General features: G+C 43.4%; 1 long non-coding RNA gene across 1 annotated transcript; it reads right to left on the bottom strand.

Moving 5' to 3' along the window:
- Nucleotides 1-3,243: 3,243 nt before the first annotated feature.
- On the bottom strand, nt 3,244-15,843 carry LOC125757929 (uncharacterized). The gene is made up of 5 exons (XR_007415565.1): nt 15,360-15,843; nt 14,479-14,607; nt 11,483-11,622; nt 9,050-9,150; nt 3,244-4,305 (listed from the first exon to the last, which is right to left on the bottom strand). It is a non-coding gene; the product is annotated as an uncharacterized LOC125757929 (long non-coding RNA).
- Nucleotides 15,844-19,416: the final 3,573 nt, after the last annotated feature.

Below are 19,416 nucleotides of genomic sequence, written 5' to 3'. Positions count from 1 at the left end.
ATAAAGTCAGCTGAGCACTCGCTCCATACCACCCACCGCTTTCACAGACGGTGATTTACTTCAGGTTGGCCCATTCGACTCCACGAAGCGAACCCGCAACTGCTGAAGCTGAATCAAGGACAAATTTCTTATCGATACCTGCCTCTGTTACGATCACCGCCATTTCAGCTTGCGGGCAGCGAGCCTGCGCTTGACATCGTATACAGAGATGTCCGCGCTGTGGAAAGCAAAATCAATATATAAATAAATGCAGTGGGTGTTGCGACCACACCAGCGAGGCTGCCGGAAATGTAAACGGGCAGACGCATTGAGTGTGTGGCTGCAAATGTCATTGTAGTGCTTCTGAAGGGGTATTGTTCGAGGGGCTCGTTCCTTTGTCAGACACAACCAATGAAAGCAACAGACAACTAGGCCAAAGAAAGCACGGCGCATAATGTCTCGTATACTTTCCTTGGCTTTATTTGTCGGTTCGTTTCATTGTTTGTAGTGCTTCTGCCGCTTTTATCATTTTCGTCCTTCCGTAGAGCTGTTGCTGTTTCTTTCAATCCACGTACAAGGGGCTCTGGTACATGGCTTGTTCAACACTTTGCTCTCTCTCTCTCTCTGTGCTCTCTAAGAATATAAGATCCATTACGGTTCCTTATATAACGCGCATGCGGGGTCGTGTTTTCCCCTTCCCTCCATTAAACAATGCACCGTCACTCGAGCAAGGGAAGAGAAACACCGCCTAGCTCCAGGGAAGTGTAGTTGCTATGCTTCGTCGACACACCTCAGCACTTATCGACAGTCGTAACGCGTTCTTCATTCAATGGATGGTGCTTTGCTCAGTTCGGTGTATCGGAGGAAGCGCACCGGTTCTAGGGTGCTTTGTGAACGTGAGGGCTTACCTCTTGTTTCGCTGATCTAAAGGCAAAAAGAAAACAAATAGATAAAAAAAAGAAAACCATCTTAAGTCGGATCACAAAACTGAGCAAGTTATCAAACGTATAAAACAATGTTAGACGTTAAAAACGAGTCTGTATTTTGCATTAGCAAAAATAAACGCAGTTGACCTTCTCACAATGGGCGAGATGGCTTTTAGTATACGGCGTGTGAGGCCGGAACGGTGGCGCAGTGGTTACAGTGCTTGACTACTGACACGGAAGATGCGGGTTCGATCCTGGCCGTGGCGGTCGCATTTCGATGAAGGAGATATTCTAAAGGTCCGTGTACTGCGCAATTTCAGTGCACGTTAAATCACCCCAGGTGGTCGAAATTATGCGGAGCCCACCACTACGGCGCCTCTCATGGCCTGAGTCGCTTGAGGACTTTAATCCCATAAACCAACCTAACCAACCTATATGGTGTGTCAGCGCTTATAATGAAGCCAAAACATTTAAGTCGTGCATGCTGGGGCAGCCACTTTCCGCTGAGAGAAAAGTGTTGACATTTCAAAGAACTAGGCTTTTCTTGTTTCCAGATGATGCGCCCTTGTGGCCAAATATACTTAGGGACCATAAATGTATGTTGGGTGTTGTATATCATTACCATATTTTTAGAGCCGAATAAAAAAATTAAAAAAAATATAGACTGAGAAAAAAAAGCAAATCCCATATGATAATGAGTGGTATAATCAGGCACTAGGTAATCGTGATGAGCTCATTGCTGCTGCAAAAAGTATTGCGGGTAGTTTTCAATTTGAAAACTGCCCTTGAGACGCGCACGACAAAGTGGCCCTTTTCTGTACCCACTCGTGATGTTGAAGAAAAAAAAAACAAAGAACACCGGGCACACCCTACATCAGACGCCCCCGTGTGGCAAGAAACGCAGGGGGTTACTCCTATCGCCACAGTTTAAGAGAAAAAGAAATATCTAAGAGCATTTGATTCTCCATTCTCGACACCTGGAGCGCGTTTCCCAAGCACAAAGACGTGACAACTGCAACAGTTGTTAGCTCACGCTTGCCCTGTGCATGCCTGTGCGTTCTTTTCGGGCGTCCTTCCTTGTGCTTCGGCGGCGCGCTGCAAGTATCGAGCTGCTTCTCGTTCTTCGCGTGACGTTCCAATTTCTTACTATCGCACTCATTACTTCACGCTTGCGGCGAAACTGTGACTTTTTTTTAACTTAAGCTTTTGTTCTACATCAGCAATTTCCTTCACGTACTCATTAGGTCAGACAAGTACTGTGTTCATGACGTCTGAAAAAGACACACCTAAGTCATGGAGGGACGATACCGATGAGCTATATCTTTCCTGCAGCTATGTAGCTTAATCTTCCAGAACGGCGCTTCTTATACAAGTAATGCATGCTTTAAGAAAGTAGCAACATAACCTATCAGATTGTGCATAGTCGGTCTTCCAGTCGGTGACACAAATGCCCTGTGGATCACGCCGAGCTCTGATGCCGTTCGTGGATGCGCACAAACGTGCGTCGAACTCGAGCAAGGACACCCGCACACAAAAACACTAACACGCAGACAATGACAATGTTCCGCACATGTTTGCAGCTCACACGCGCCTGCAAGGGGAGGCATTTGTGACACTGGGATACATGACTCCCGTGTTCGCTGCGTGTTTAACACTGCCTCTAAACCGTATTATTAACAGCTCCGCGTTAGCGTGCTCTCTGTGTCCTCATCGTAGCGCTTAGGAAACGAGGGAGTATACAAGCGAAGCTCGAGCGTTCACGTTCACCCATACGATTACGAGGCGCAGACAAATGCGAAGGCCGAATAGACGGCTGCATGCGTCGCGTAAGGGAGGAGTCACAATTGTCCATCACTGGCAAGGCGAGAGTCTGCGCCTGTTACACTGCAAAAAATCTGGCCCCTAAACACGGACAAAGCTGAAGGTATAGCGCTGCCGAGCACTTTTACGTGTTCCTAATTAAACGATTTCTCTAAAAAGGAGCCTTCTTACGAAGTGCCTTCGTTAGCACAGCTAGCACAAAGCGCTCCGTCACGTCGTTTGAATGACAACACTGTTCCGTGACCCAGAATACAACAATTTCCTTCAAAGAAGGTCTTCTTACGTACCTCCTACGTTAAGATACTAAAGAATGGTCTGCCCGCACTGTCCAATATAATACGGCACATTTGCCTTAATGCAGAATAATGGTTTTGTACCACAACTGCACCATAAAATCCCATAGAAGCTTTGCCACCTATGCAGGTGGCAGTCTCGGTATACGCTGGCAACAAGTGAGCGGAGGTCGACCAGTGCACTAGCCACATACGTCCACGTTCGGTGTGGGTCTGTGGTTGTTGTTTCAAGCAAATGCTTCCTGACGCATGAACCATAATTCCAAGTTTTCCTCCACCTTCGTTCCTGAGCCAGCATCGTCGCATTGTTAAGGTCGAAGCTATAACCTGTCGTCTAGCAGTATTCAACAAGCTGTCTTAAAATGCGCTCCATGGGTGGCTTTAGCAACATTCCCACTTTGTGTTCTTTGAACGTCTTTGGCATTTTCCTGCCCGACTCGCTGATGTAAGTGGTGTCGTGAACCCCACAACGTACTCTGTAGAGTACCCTGCTCTAATCATCCGCAGGTGTGCGGTCTTTGGGCTTTGTGAACACATGTCCTAAGGACAAGGTATACACAAACACCGCCGAAGATTAGAGTGGGATCATCTACGAAGTACAATGTGGAGATTGCGACACAACTTGCATAGACGAAATGGGTTGAAGAAGGCGATCGAAGGTTAAAGAACACAAAGAGGATGTTGCGAAAACCACCCATGCAACGTGCTCTAAGACGGAGCTTGTTGAACGCTGCTGAATGACAAGGCATAACTTTGACCTAATCAATTCGACGATGCTACCTTGTGCACAAAGGTCGGAGGAAAAAAAAAATCTTGGAATCATGGTTCATTCATCACGGCGCATTGGCTTGCAACAACAACAGTGGCCCTCTACGAGATGTTTACAAGGAAATGTGCGACTAATGGACTGGTCAAACTCCGCTTATATTTGCCAGCGTATACTGAGAATGTCGCCTGCATAGGTGGCAAAACTTTCATGTCATTTTGTTAATAATTGTTGTGTTAAGTCAAAGTAAACATTTTACAATCAAGCTACACATCCCGGGCTGGTAGATGTGGGGGTAGCATGCCATGTGTAGATGCACTGTACTGTGTGAACTTGCTGATGACGGAAGCATACCTGCTGCTTCATGCCAAATAAACAGTGAAGTACACTACTACATGCTTCTTTAAATGCCACTTCGGCAGGTGTATTCAGGAACATATTTGTCAAAAGTGTTGCAAGCCTGCTTATGAAACTGTGTGCACGGCCCATGGACAGCTCCACTTCGCTCCTTTCTGTACGTCTGAAAAGGAAGTAAAAGAAAACACCTAGAGCAACAGCAGTGTTCAGAATTTATACCCATTTAAACATTGCCATGGTGCATGTGCACATGGCCTCCCTTAGCATCACTGTTTCAGAAATCAAAAAAGCAGAAACGATATTTTGCAGATATTTCTGGACTCGTTCTGATCATATGAAGGACAAGCACCATGATTTCACGAAGACTTATTGCTATAGTACACAAGAATTCAGGGTTAAACACACTACGTTCTAACTGCAAGAGTATTTATGTACGTGCATTACCAATTCTATTCAATTACTGTCATGATGTTGAAGCAAAAGTCTTAACAGTTACAATTTTTGTACTTAATGCTGCCGAGAAGGCCGAGAGTTATGTGGGTGAAGAAATGAAGAATTGCGCATGTATAAAATGGAATCGGCTCGCACAAGACGAGGCAAATTGTAGACCACTGCGAAGGGCTACTGCTGCAGTGCACATATAAGGCTGAAGATGACAAAGATTAAAGCGTAAACGTAAAGGATGAGAATTAAATTGAGAAACAAGCTTGCTGTCAATAGCTCTTGAATTCTATCAGAACACAACATGACAGTTGTATATCCTGTGCATCTTAACGCGACAAAAGTTGAGCTGAAGATGGCAGCTTGAATGAATGTCAAACCATTGAACAAAGCGTGTTGCTGGAGCCAATGTTTCAACAAATTGATGCGTCTAAGTTGTTGCAGCAACTTTGATGCAATTCGTTGCCCCTCTAAAGACCAGTCCTCTTGTTGAATCACTAGCTCCAACAACATTCGTTGTTCAACAATTATTTCATGAGCTGTACATCTCGTTACATTCATTACAAACCTCTACTGTACCAAATGCTACTATGGCAATGATAGTGGGTGCAATACTTAAGCTGCAGTGTCATAAGCAGGTGACCGGCTATTCAACTCCTTAAATATACCAGATCCATAAAGACTGCAAACCATGAGGCAAGCACAACACAAAGAACAAGCGTAAGGAAATTGAAAGAGGTTAACTTTAATAAACGAGGTATGGAATTAGTCATCCCCATTTTAAGTATACAAGGTGGTTTTTTAACGAACTCCTTTGCTGTTGGAAAATATCATGCTGCTAAAAAGATCATAGCTGTAGTCAATGATAATTTCCAGGACGAAATTTCGTGATGCTGAGAGCATGTGTTAAACTTTATGCACGATAAGCGTTAGGTGCAATGTCAGAGAGGTGGAGATGATTTAATGGATAGCAAATACTAAAAATGAAAAGCTCTGAGTAACTATCGCAAGAATAAGGACGAAGTAAGGAGGGAGGCATATGATAAGCTAGTGCAATGTCTGAAGCGAGTTAATCTTGTCTTAGAATATGCAGTCATAAAGTGAGATCCAGTAAGTAGGCGTCACATGCACTGGTTGTGAGAGAGATATGAAGATGACGGACCACCTTTTAAATAAATGTAAAAATGTCCACCCATGTGCGTGTTGGGAACTAGCTCTCATGAAGCCCTAGGCTTAGAGAAAGCTTGATAAAGATGAACACATCCACAAGAGAAATCAGTAAAAGACAGATGTAGGATTGGTAGTGGAAAAGCAGCGAGAACAGCCAAAAACAAAACTGCAGGGTCTTTATGTACAATGCCAAAAAATAAGCTACCTATAATAAGTTTTTTTAAGGAAAGAAATTTAATTCAGGTAGGAAAGGCATTAAGCCAATTCAAAAATTGTGCTTGGCCACTTGCATGTCAATGCTTCGCTTTAAAGGGAACACACATAGCATCCATCCATCTACAGATGTGAAACTGCGTCATGCAAGATAACTTATACAAAGTTATTGCTTTGAGCAATTAGAGCAAAATATTTCAGGAGAGCACATAACTGTGCTGCTTAGTACATGATTACGATGGGAACAAACAGCGCTGGGCACGGGACGGAAAAAAAAGCTAGACGAGGGCGACAGCACCCTCGTCTATTGTTCTTTCTTCGTCCCATGTCCAGTGCTGTTTGTTCCCATTTTAATGCAGAATATTTCTTTCTTTAATCTGAAGGTGGCAGTGTTTCATGGCTAAAATAGTTTACTAATTTGCATTTCAAGTTACATTTTTTCAGCCATAAGGAAACACTGCAAAATGCTGAAGTTCTAATGTTAACATTTATGAGGAGAAAGACCAATCTTTCGTATGGAATACCGAAGGTTGATTTCTAAAGTTCATTGCCTTTGTATTTTGTGCTGTTCCCTTATCATTTTCCTTAAGACGGTTGTATAGATGTTCTTGGTTTATCTTGTGTTTTGTATATGTTGTGCTCCTGTTTTTGCTTAGCAAGATCATTTTATGTGTAACTTATCACTGTAGCCCACTTTGCAATACTGCTTACTGGTGTCAGCAGTATTGTCAAGTAATAAATAAATAAGTAAATAGATATCCACTTTGTCATAAAACTACTATGAAAACAAAATAAACAGAAACGTTGCACCCAAACAGTAACAGAGTCGGAAAAAATAGCTTTTGACCCATATTGCAGCTTAGCTTTTGATATGTAGCATTCGAAACAGAAATGTCGCCAAGACATTAGTGTGTGGTATACTTTGCTGGCAATTTATATTCCATCTAAAAAAAATATATACTGCTTGGTTGTAAGCAAGGAAAAATTTACTGAAGTGAATAATCCCTAGGAAAAATTTTGCAGCGCGAAATAACACAAGGACGAGAAGGGAGGACACAAGACGTGCGGTAACTTTCAACAGAAGGTTCTGTTGAAAGTTAGCGCAGGTCTTGTGTCCTCCCTTCTCGTTCTTGTGTTATTTTGCGCTGCAAAATTTTTCCTAATGTCTTGCCAACAAGGCCGAATTTCTCCCCTTGTGAATAATCCCTAGCCTGCACAGTCTCGTTCCTTGACCTTCGCTGCACAGCACATTGGCACAGGATTCACGCGGGTGCCCCTGTGCTCATATAGTGCAAGTCTAAATGTTGCAGATTTAAGCAATACTTCTGTCTGAAATACCATGCAAGAACAATGATGTGCTGTGCAGTGAAGGCAAAGCTCCAAGAAACTTCCCACAGCCTTGTTATTTTTCATTTGAAAAAATTATTTTTCGCTTGAAGATAATATTACACCTTAAAAACTTTGTCTAAATTATCGCACGAGGAAAGCACACTATGATGTGTAAGCAACATTTTTGCTGGGATTGCTACACAGTGAAAGAGAGCCCGCAATATGGGTTCAAACACTACTTCTTCCAAGTGTCAATTTTGAAGACATTTTTGCTTCTTTTTGCCAGCATTTTCAACCCTTGGTATATGCACTGAACTCATACTGTGAATATATTTCACATGAAACATTGTCTTTTTTACAATATACATAAAAATGATGCATTTTGCAATGTTTCCTCACGACTGCAAATAGCATAAATTGAAATGAAAATAAATTCGACTATCATAGTCATGAAATATTGGTGACTATGTTAAAGAAACAAACGCTTTGTAGTAATAGCTCGACGCAATAATCATGTGTCAATTAATTTGCCTGACACAGCTTCATTTCTGCGTGCGAAGTTTGAAAGGTCTTTGCTGCATCATGCAATTCTTTCCCCGAAAATAACGCTTGAATGACTACTTCCCACACCGAAACATAACAGCAACAGTTTTACAAAATATTGGAAATGGTCAAAAAACAACCTGGCACACTGCCGTGAAATGACCCAAATAGGTACTAAAATAAAACAGTGTGCACTGTCAGACACTATAATGAAGCACTAATCTGCTTGTATTGCTAAATTACTTCAAAACCCTGCTCTGAATAACTGCCCACAAGAAGTTGATTGCGAAAAATTTACTTTAACCACTGACCTATTTTGATCTATCTCTAGTATAATGACTCCTAACCTTCGACACACACACAAAGGCACAAAGCATTTCATATGCTTCAATGCCTTCGAACAGTACGGAAGGTCATATGTTAAGAAATAGCGTAAAATCTGGACTAATTTTAACCAGCTATGTTTTTATAACATGCAAACATTGAGAAATACACAATAATTTAGTAACTCGCCCCCTCTAAAACTGTTGCTGTCACATTACTTGCAAATAAACAAACACTCGCCAAAGTTGCAACGAAAAAAGAAGAATTTTTTTTTTCGTTGCAACTTTGGCGAGTGTTTGTTTATTTGCAAGTAATGTATGCCCCTCGCCAGACGGTGTTCCGTCGAACCCTGGACTATGTTGCTGTCACAGCTCCAAATTCTATTCACGAGCTATAATGGCTAAAATATTAAAACACAGCTGCATTTCCATCTCATTGGTGGATGCACACAAGTCTACACGAACAGGCATGCACTTTAGATTGACTTCACAAGCCAGATATCCGGTAATCCTGCCGTTGGAGAACGTTACCAAGTGTATGAGCTGGACTACTACATAAGCTAAAATGGATGCTTGTGTGTTGGTATGACAGAGCGTAAACAAAGCAGTGCAGAAGACTGAGCACACGAGCACAGCACTGTTTGTGTCTTCCTTTTTCTTGTGCTCCGTCTATTGCGTTTTTTTACACTAATGCATTAATTGTGGAAACAACTGGCTGCCGCAATTTGGTCATCTAGGTCGAACTTTTTGGGCCTTGTACCAGACTAAAGAGCTCTGTTGTGAAAGCAACAGGGTGTAACAATATTGCACTACAAATCAGGGAAGCATCGATAAGAATGTTCAGCCAAAATAAAAGGCTTCAGCAAATTGTTTAAGACACATACTCACAGGTTAATGCTCATTCACAGCTTCTACGGCAGCCCCATGATTTCTGTGCGTCCATCTGTGCGTGCCTTCCTTCTGCCTTTGGGCAAGTTCGTGTAGAATGTCTGCCAGGAAAACAAAAACATCCGAAACAAGTAGACTTTTTTTAGCATGCCTCACATAACCCAAATTAACTTTTTTCTCCCCATGAGGTAGCTGTTTAGAAAGCATCCAAACAGCCGCTGCTTTGTCTATGTATAGCTCATAACCAATTAGTAGCATCCAACATGACACCTGGTCATTGTCAAAGCATACGAGACAAGAAACTGAGACAAGTATAAGCAAAGAGCAAGCGGCTATATTTCGCCATTATATCGTTTCCTAATCCAGCCCGATGCATTCATCGCTTAAGTTTAATTTACACTGCTATTTTGGTGTTCGCCCTAAACTTACTTTCCAAATAACTCACTAGATAACCTATTTCTCTTACGCACTATATGAATACATGTTAAAAAGATGGGGCATGCAAACATGGACACAAGAGAGTCAAGATGCCTAAAACGCTGAGATCACTAACTGGAGGCTCATCACCTAATCTACCTTTACATTGTCGAGGGCGTAAATGCACGCCAAAATTCGATGAATGCAGTTTTGTACAAGCACATGAACGAACAAATGCGTCCAATAGTCGAGGCCTGGCATATCGATAATGGCAGTGCACAAGAGAGCCGACCGTCGATTAACTAGCATAAAGAAGAAATCAAATGCTTGAGCAGTTATCTCTCACGTAGACTATCGCGCGTGCCAGATTGATAGGTATCGCCTCTTGCCTGGGCATGCACAGATAAGTTTCTGTGTCTACTTCATTTTGTGCCACTGTCCACCTTTCCAGTTGGCGTTAGTGGTGTCTTGGTTTCTCTCTTGTGTCCATGCTTGCATGCCCTGCCTTCTTAACATGAATACCTACCAACCAGCTCAGCTGTCTGTTATACTAAATATGCATATAATCTAGGATTACCACTCTGTCCACTTGCTGATGTAATAATAACAATGGGGGTTCTGTAATGTAAACGTCAAATTAAAAGCACAGGAACCTCTAGGATTTACACCTCCACCGAAAGTGCAACCACTCCATCAAGGATCGAACCCGCACAGTTCAGATCAGCAGCTGACCATTATAACCACTGTATTGCAGCGGGGGATGTTCACTTGGTAATGTAGGTTAATGTTAAGGATTATGGAAAGAGCTGTAGGTTGAAGAAAGACATGCAATTAAGCAAGGAGCTGCAGACATTATGCAGTTTAGATATTTCTGTAATCCAAAGGGCTGGTGCTCAGGGCATGCACCTAAGGAACTCCTGTTCAGCGTCTCTTTTCGAACCAAAGCTTAGCAGAATTGATGTTCCTGTCTAGATATGCCCCTGAAAACCACAGTTAAATAGCTGCAAAGTAAACACTAGAAGACAGAAAAAAATCCATCACTTGTATGATATTAAACACATCAAGATGCAAATACAACAAACACCCTGGACTGTGAAACGCATTGATTGAAAAGATATCAGTTAAACAAAGCAGCATAGCAATGAACTGTCATGTAGCTGCCACAGGGCAAAAAGCAGGTGGCTCTGGTGCCATGAAAAATCTATAATAACACTTGTTGAATATAGCAGGATGTTTTGTATGATAAATGTATAAATTACCACTCACAGAAGCTGACATGCTATTTTAAAAATGAGCATTGCAAAAAATAAAGCAAGAAAACCACGTGACGTGTGAATTTACCATTCATAATTTAAGGCTAAAGGGCCCCTAAACCCCGGAGTCTAAAATTTGTGACAACTGCATGCTTGTACAACATGAACATGTTGTCACATGAATTTTTTTATTAAGTGGTGTAATAATGAAGCCACAGGGGATAGAACAAACATTCCAGCTGGTTTCAGTTTCTCGCTCAACCTGACCATCCTGAAGAGGGGCTTCCTCGGTGTGCCACTGTGCCAAAGCGGTGCGGTGAGGAAGCACAGTCAAAGCACTGGCGAGATAAACCAATTCGCAACACTTGTGACAACAACAGATACTGCATCATCACAAAGCCAAAATGCCGTTTCGTATTGCAGAGGACTATTCAACAGTCAGCGTTACTTAATGTTGCTCATAGGCAACATTACACCACTTCGCTATCAAAGAGGACTGGTCAAGCGCTGAAGAGGAGGTGCGGTTATTGTTTTTAGAAGTGGAGTGTCTGACATTCGCACAATGTGATTCCTGCGGCCCTCTGTACGAATTAGCGAGCTTGTTTGGGAGGTCTAAAAAAAAGAAGTAGGAGCCTGCTGACTGGCCCTTTAAGAGAATGTAAACATACACTGGAAGGAAGTACACTTGTAGACATATTACTATAAGCTATAAAAAACAGGCAATTAACATGCTCAATCCATGCAGCATAGGGATGTCTCACACCTTTGCAAGAACTTTACTATGGTGGCTGCATGTTTGTGTAGGCCAGAAGCAGCAGGCATGTGGCTTCCATGAATTTGACCCGTTCGTTGAAGGGAAACTGCTGCTCACATCCTTGTAGCACTGCTTTTTGAAGATGCTTCCTGCGATAACAAAATGACCACAACACAATTATGGTCTGCAAATATCCACAGATGACCTACATTGCTGCCCTTTCTCATTAAATTCAGCTCTAGACTAAACACTGCAATAGCAGCATCCTCCTACATTACAGGGCATCATACTGCTTTCATTGGCCTGGTTTTTAGTTCAATAATTGTTTTCACCCATAACAGAATGTAGCACTAGTAAAGATTCGGTTGGGGAGGGTGCAGTCGTAAAGTGTGTATGCAAAGTAAGAATATGAAAAAAAAACAATGGCATAATTTCACATGAGATATAACAATTATCATAATTCCTGTAATGTCAGACACCACGAAGTGTTTAATTGAGCAAGTTTTGACTTTAAACTATCAAAAACAATGCGCTTTATGGAAAGTGGGATTTGCAGAGTGAACTCTGATGATGAAATTGGCTGTCTTTACTGGCTCTGTAGCTGCAAGTGCATTGCTAAAGCCGCTTATATGCACTTAACAAGCCTGTGTAATGGTATTGACAAATGGACAGAGAAGACAAACTCAATCGTTCTCACTTAGCTGCCATCACAGCAATACGTTGCTTCGTGTCAGGTTTCCTGGTATGCAGAATGCACGAACTTGGTGGCCGTGCCATTACTCAGTAAACATGATCGACATCTGCTCCAACTGCGTAAGTAGCTGGAAAGTGCTAAATTACACAATCAGCTGTACCATGCACACATAATGTAAATTCTAGCAGTGGCAACATTTCGCACCTCATATTAGCCTATGGGCATTGTACTCGTTGATGCTGCCAGCTGCATGCACTGTTTTTATTTCTAGCATGCATAGCACATGCACACAAAGCACCCAATAACTGTGGGAAGCAGAATAGATCGTCCGAGGTAATCAATAAAATTGATTGACAAGAATTCCACACATCACTCAAGCCTGTTGTTTAGCATAAGTGATGAGAATGTGCAGCCAAATGTACACAGCAAATTCAGTATTGGCCTTGAAGAATTGCAAGATAGGTTGAAGCTTTCCAGAAACAAACCGTATACAGTAAAGTCTGTCCCAGATACTGAAATCATGAAGTTATAAATTTTAAAGTGGGCCGCTATATTCTTCAGGCGCCATGCATTGCATTTATGAAAACGCTAACATCCCTGTACAACAATGCATGCTGCAAGAAGTCATAAACATTAATATTTTTGGCACAATGCCATTTCCCAGTACCACGTTTTACAGAAAGGCAACATTTTCCTTTGCAAAACTAAGCCATGTTCCCAGGCAAAATGCACTGTCCATGGTGACAAACACATGGAGTATACGCTCTTCTATACAGCTTAGCTGGTTTACTGGAACTAAAAGCTACGGTAACGCTGTCTTAATCGAACTGGCTAGCAAGAGCCTTCTCGCTGCTGTTTATGTGAAGTAATTTCACCTTGGTGGAACGTCACAAGAGTAAGTGGCACATAATAATGAGCGCGAGAACACAGTAACAGGTTGTGCAACGGCTACCAGGTATGCCCATTCGTGGAAACTGTGGGCCAGGGTTGCCACTGACTTTCGAGTAAATGTCGCCAAACGGCGAGCAGAAAGTCGCCAAAAGTCGCCATTTTGTTACGAATTTCGCCAAAAAAGTCGCCATTCTAGATATGTGCGGCATATCCTAGTAATAAGAATTTCCACTGATGTATAGCCCCGTAGAATACAGTGCCATTCAAAGCCCTTAAAGTATATTGACATTTCTCAATGCCAGGCGCATCGCCCCTTCACCATGGGAGTGCTTGGTGCACCGGGTTCTCCGACTAGCCGCAAGATGTGCGCGGAGGCGCAAGTATGAAAGGATAAAACGCTCATGATATCCTTCCATCTCTGTCCGCTCGTTTCAAAGGTAAAAGTGTGGTAAACCTTACGCGAAAGCCGCGAAGGCGTTGTTTGTAGACAGCTTTACATCCCCTCATATGAAAAAAAGGATTAACAGGTTTATTGAAAGTAGTAAGACAGAATTCTTACAGGTATCATTCATTAGTGAGTCTTATGCCTTTCAGTGCGAATTAATGTGATACCGGACGCCACTGTCCCTTTCATATATAATCACTTATATCTACCGCGTCAATCCAGTGCGTTTTAATTGAACAGGTAGACATTGTAAAATGTTATATAGCAATTGTTTTCATTGCACACGTCCACCGAGAACAGTAGAAAATGCCTGAATAAATCATTTTTTATTGCACGAACACCCGCGTATCCGCCCATCTTCGCTATACGAGCTCGATTAGGGGATACTTCAGCGGTGAATAGGTCGCCAAGCTATTCAGAATAGTTGGAACTTTGGCGGAACAAATGGCCGGAACACACGACCAACCTGTCATCTAGCCCCTTCAGAAGCGAAACTTTAGCGAAGCTCTGAAGCATCTCGATGAATCTAGATGAATGGAGGAGATACACACGAGTTACAGGACGGACATACAGAGCGGCGCGCAATGTGCACCTCAAAACCCAGAAAAATACAGAGAATAGTGCCGCTCATTCGTTGGGAAGGCACTGAGCTTAGGATGCATAACTCAGTGGAGACCTAAGCTGAAAATCGCCAAAAATTCGCCATGTCGCCATTCATAATTTTTGGTCGCCACGGGCCTCTCAAATTCGCCAATTTGGCGAAAAGTAGCCACCATTGGCAACCCTGCTGTGGGCTCTTCCCCCAAATGAACCAGTTGGAAATAACCCTTTTGCATGAATAAACTTAAGTTGGTTGCTGGCATACATAACATTGTTACTCTGCATTTCCATCTCATTTATCTAGCGCTCATTGTTTCCCTTCGACAATAGCTCAAAACAAGATTCTTCTTCATTAAATGGAACTTTGTACATTACCTTTACGTTGGCTACAGAAGCTTATTTCTTCTGCCTGAATAAGCACCTCCTATAGCATACTTGCCTCAGCCACCTTCTGGACTGCATGGTCAGCACTCCACTGTTTGTCGTGGCACTGCTGTTTGCTACCTGCAGTACGTTGCAAAAAACTTCAGCATTAAAAAAAAAAGGGTTAAGAAAAGCCGAAACAGGTGTGCCAGCAGCACCTTGCCCTTTGAGGAGGGAGGAAGAGCTCTGATAAATGGCTAATTCAAGACAAGCGTTGTTCTTCACAAGCTATTATTATGCGATGAGAGGTGGGACTTCAATACACGGACGCACATATATTGCTAAAAGCAATTGAAAATTCAGCTGAAAGTACGCCTTGTCAAATTAGGTCAACGTGCATAAAGGATAAAAATGGGGCAAACCAACTGAACAAAATACAGTGTCATGCTGCAGAAATTGCATTTTTAGCAAATCTGTTATCTATTGCTTGAAAGATGATAAGCAATGTCCAAGAATGCTAACCTAGACGCTTTTGAGGGTCATGTTACTTAATGACAAATAAAATGCACGCCTAAAGAAAACATCCCTAAATACACTTTATTTCTCCCACTGCACCGATTCACGATTCACACGGTGGCGGATGATAATTGGTGAGCCTGACAAAAATGTTGTCTCCTTTCAGCAAATATTAGCGTACAGCAGTGCGTGCAACCGAGCTAATTACCAAAACTTTATAACACTACCGACTACGTTCTTGACAAATGTCATGCGCGAGCAGAATCCGCACAACTACAACCGCATTACACTACCAACACGTTATGCGATTTTCTTCGGCGACAACGCGTACTACAATAAGAACAACTCACAATGTACGAAGCGTAACGTTCACTTACCTCTGGCAATAAAAATACGCTGGCAGCGTACACTGCTGGATGACCGCCGGTTTTCAATGGTGCGCCAAGCGAGGAATCGCCGAGCTACCGGCCGTCCCCGAGCGTCAAGGCATTTTCCAAGGCCACAGAACGCGTCGTCGAGAAAGGATTGCAGCGCTGCTACTCACTGCCGTGTACTGTGCCTCGATGTGAGCGGACAAAACGCTCATCAAGGCACCCTACTGACGTGCGGAAACATTTGAAGAACGTGTTTTTCAAAACTATGAATCGCCTCCGTCGGTCACACTGAACAAAGCAGTCGCAGACTGGAGTCGCACGGCCGGCATCTGGTGACTATTTACCAGCTACCGCGTATAACACTGCGTGACGAACTTGCGCTTAACGTCAGTAACCACAACATACAACACACAATGCGAGGCAGCGCGGTAAAAGTCGACCGTATGAACAAAACTCGGCACGACGACACACACACGAACGCAGAACTATCGTCTATCGTGGCTAGAAAGGTTTGCCTAGTGTCGTGAGCGAGGCAGCGAGCCTGCCAGGCGGGAATAGCTTGCGATGAAGCGTGCAGAGGGCGCGGCGCTCGCTGGCGCGCCCAGCACTGGTGCGCCCTGAGGAGTTTCTCGTTTAAAGCTTTGTAGTTGCGGTAAAAGCTCGTTGTGTAGGCCACACATGGCGCTGATAAATTGTAAAACGAAGAAAAGAAAACTCTGGAGACCATGCGGGCCGGTTAGCTTCTTCTGAACGGCACATGCTGGCGTAGAGAACAAACATGTAGGAGATTCGGGGTTTCCGTTCTAGTTTATTAACATTATTTTTCACGCAGTTATGTTTGAGTACAATGATTGAAATATTCATTGACAATTATAGCGGTTACTTCAAGAACAAAAATACAATGAACGGTGAATGAGACGCAAGGCAGATATTTTCGCGCAGAATGTGAGTAAACAGTGAAAGGAAAAGATAGGTGCATATAAAAAAGAAAAATAATTAATTAAAAGTAAGAATCAGCGAACAGTCAAATGAAATTTATGTACACATGAGGGACCTCCCTTGATGTTTCACGCCCACTCTTGCAGGCATACTGGATCCGTAGAAGCTCTGAATGAGAGAGAGAGAGTGATTCGTGAAAGAAATGAAAAGGGGCGCTATTTTCTGCCTCCCGTCGCGGGGGCACGGCTCAGCGCCAATGAGAATCGATGCCTTTTCATTGCACGAGTTCTTTTGCATAACGTCATGAAACAGGTTGTCTTTTTCTTTTTAGGCATGATGCGTTGGAGAGGCTAGAAAGATTTGCAGTCGCACGCGAGCATGCACGAACCTCTCAAGACGCAGCTCGGAATGAAATTGCAACAACCACGAAAATTCCAGGGTCGGATCTAAGAGGAACAGGGTACCGGTGCCCTTACCCCCTCCCCCCTTTAATTTTCGACGACCGTAGCGGCGGCCGCTACGGGTCGCTGCGAGCGCCTGCACCCTAAAAGCTTTACTGCACCCTAGAGTTACTGTAAATGTTACTTTTTATGTGGCGGAGTTGCTCATCTGTTTTCGAAACGCCGCTAGCAATCGTGCACTGCAGAGAAGCTGATGCGCAGCCCGCTGCCGCTGCAGCGAACCGTTTTGTACTGCCGTGCCACAGTCCCGAAAGGAGGCTTTCATAAAGGGACGCTTTTCACCAATACGTAGCAGCGCCGCATGTTCCTTGTGTCCTTGTCTATTAGGCACCGTGGAACGCCGCACAGAAGCCTTCGCGGTAGGGATGTCCGAAAAGCAAATTTTAGGTTCGAAGCGAACAGGGATTACGTCGAATAATTTTGAATCGAATAGTTCGAATAGTATGTATCACACATTATATATATAAAAAAAATTAGCATAGATATTGTCGAGGCCCAACTAACCTGCACAGCGTTTTTTTTTGTTTTTAATTGGAACGAGGCATGTGCGACTGTCATTCTTTTTGCTGCAAGTAAACGCTACTAAACTAAGCGCTACGCAACTAAACGCTACGTTTAGTAGCGTTTAGTAGCATCAAATAGCAGCAGAATTTCAATTTCAGTAAGATGCAAGTTATAACCGATAAAATACGTCACACTTTAAAAATTACTATACATATAACATATTATAACATATAAGCCCGTATAACAAGCTTTTAAACTTAAAAAATGATCAGGGGCGTAGCCAAGAGGAGGGTTGGGGGTTTCAACCCCCCCCCCCCCTCGAAATTTTTCAATTTTGCTTGCGGATATATTCACGCACACATACAAACACACGCACGAACATACATAAAGTATGGTTGAACCCCCCTCCCCCCCCCCGAAAAAGATTTCTGGTTACGCCCCTGAAAATGATTAATCTATGTCGGAGTAATATGTTAATTTAACCTTGAAGTGGGGCTTCGCGGCATTGCGCAATTTTGTTGGTTAGGTGCTTTCACGGCATTGCACTTTCAGGCTGCAGTGAAACCACCTTCACAGGTGGGTTACATGCCGTCCAATATACGCCTATTCGTTCATTATGAATACTTTGAAATTTCGGAACCTTAAATTCGTGTCGAAGCGAATTCGAATACTGTAATATGCCTTCGAACATTCCTAGTGCTCGAATATTCGCACATGCCTACTTCGCGGCAAACAGACGCAGACAGTCTGCCAGTATGTCAGGACGGCAGCAAAATATTGTCTACCCTCGTTGCTCGCGGGGGTAACATGCACAAAACAACAAATTTAACCACTCTCGGTTGACCTGAAAAAAAGGTTATAGATTTAAACCGCTCACATAGAGAACAGTGGTAGTTGCACGCTCCCCAGGCCTTCTGTAAACGCATCGTGTCTGAAGAAAAAAAGATCACAGTTTCACCGCGAGCGCGAAGCAATGAATGCGAAGGCAACAAATTGTAATGTTATACGAAGGAAGGCTGGCAGCTAACTCTTTTGGATCCGATCTCGCGTAACTATACAAAACGTTGGTGTAAGAGAATACGGCCGCTCCAGGGAGAGGTGCGCTTTTCGCAGTCTCTTCGCGTTGAGAGCGCGCGTAAAAGAGTATACGAGCCGTTTGCTGATGCCTGCGAGATAGCGAGCGCGCAAGCGATCGTGAACGCGCTTTTAGGATCAAAGTTCGCAGTTGCTGCTCAAGCACCCCCCCCCCCCCCCTCATTCAAAGCGGGCGGGGCGTTTCGTTTCTGCTTGAGCAGCATCGACGGCAGGTCTAACACGCGGGGGGATGTTATCGCATGCGCCCTCCGAGTGACGCAGATAGGCCAGCTCGTTTGATCTCTGCATCAGCCGCGATCGTCGCCGCTGCTCGCGAGCTTTTACTCACGGGTAGAACCTACGATGCGCGGTGGGATGTTATCAATTTGGACTTTATACTGAACATGACTGCGACGACAAAAACCCGTCGAGAGTGCCGATATAATTGCTATCGCAAGAAAAGTAGCCACGTGACGGTCTTTGGTTGGAAAATAACTTAACAGCGCAGTCAACTTTAAGACTTTTCGACTTTAGGACTTTTAGGATACTTTCTTTTTCTTTAGGACTCTAGAACACTCTCTCCCTAAATAAAAATAAAGCAATATGTCCGTTGGCACTTACGAACATGTACTCCCTATTTCCATATAATGAGAGCCATCTGTAAGTTCTACGTAGATCTTGTTCGTGGATCTGAAGGAATCTGAAGGACAGTTTTTGCAGTGTAGGATAATTATGGGTCTGACGTGCAGACTTCACACAGCTGCCGGAAGGCGCGACCTGCACTCTTGATTCGTACGTGCTCGGCGTAGAAAAACGCCCCGTACATAACCTCCAGTCTGGCCAATGTGCTAACGTAAAAAAAAGTGACGCATCGTTTGAACGGAACTGCGTATCCGTTCACTTAGGCGCATGATCTCGCCGGCATGACTGTCTTCCCATGAGTAGTTGCAAACATTCCAGAATGTTCTACTTGAGCCTGATAAGCATAATATTGCCGGAAGATTAACGGTATCACCTTGCAGGGCCTATCCAGACACTTAACGAAGTGTTTTTCAATATTAATTCATAAAAACTGGTACGCG

This window comes from Rhipicephalus sanguineus, chromosome 3 (genome assembly GCF_013339695.2).
Source record: "Rhipicephalus sanguineus isolate Rsan-2018 chromosome 3, BIME_Rsan_1.4, whole genome shotgun sequence".
NCBI lineage: Eukaryota > Metazoa > Arthropoda > Arachnida > Ixodida > Ixodidae > Rhipicephalus > Rhipicephalus sanguineus.
Note: the sequence above shows the minus strand (reverse complement) of the source record. Positions and strands in the feature narration are given on the sequence as shown.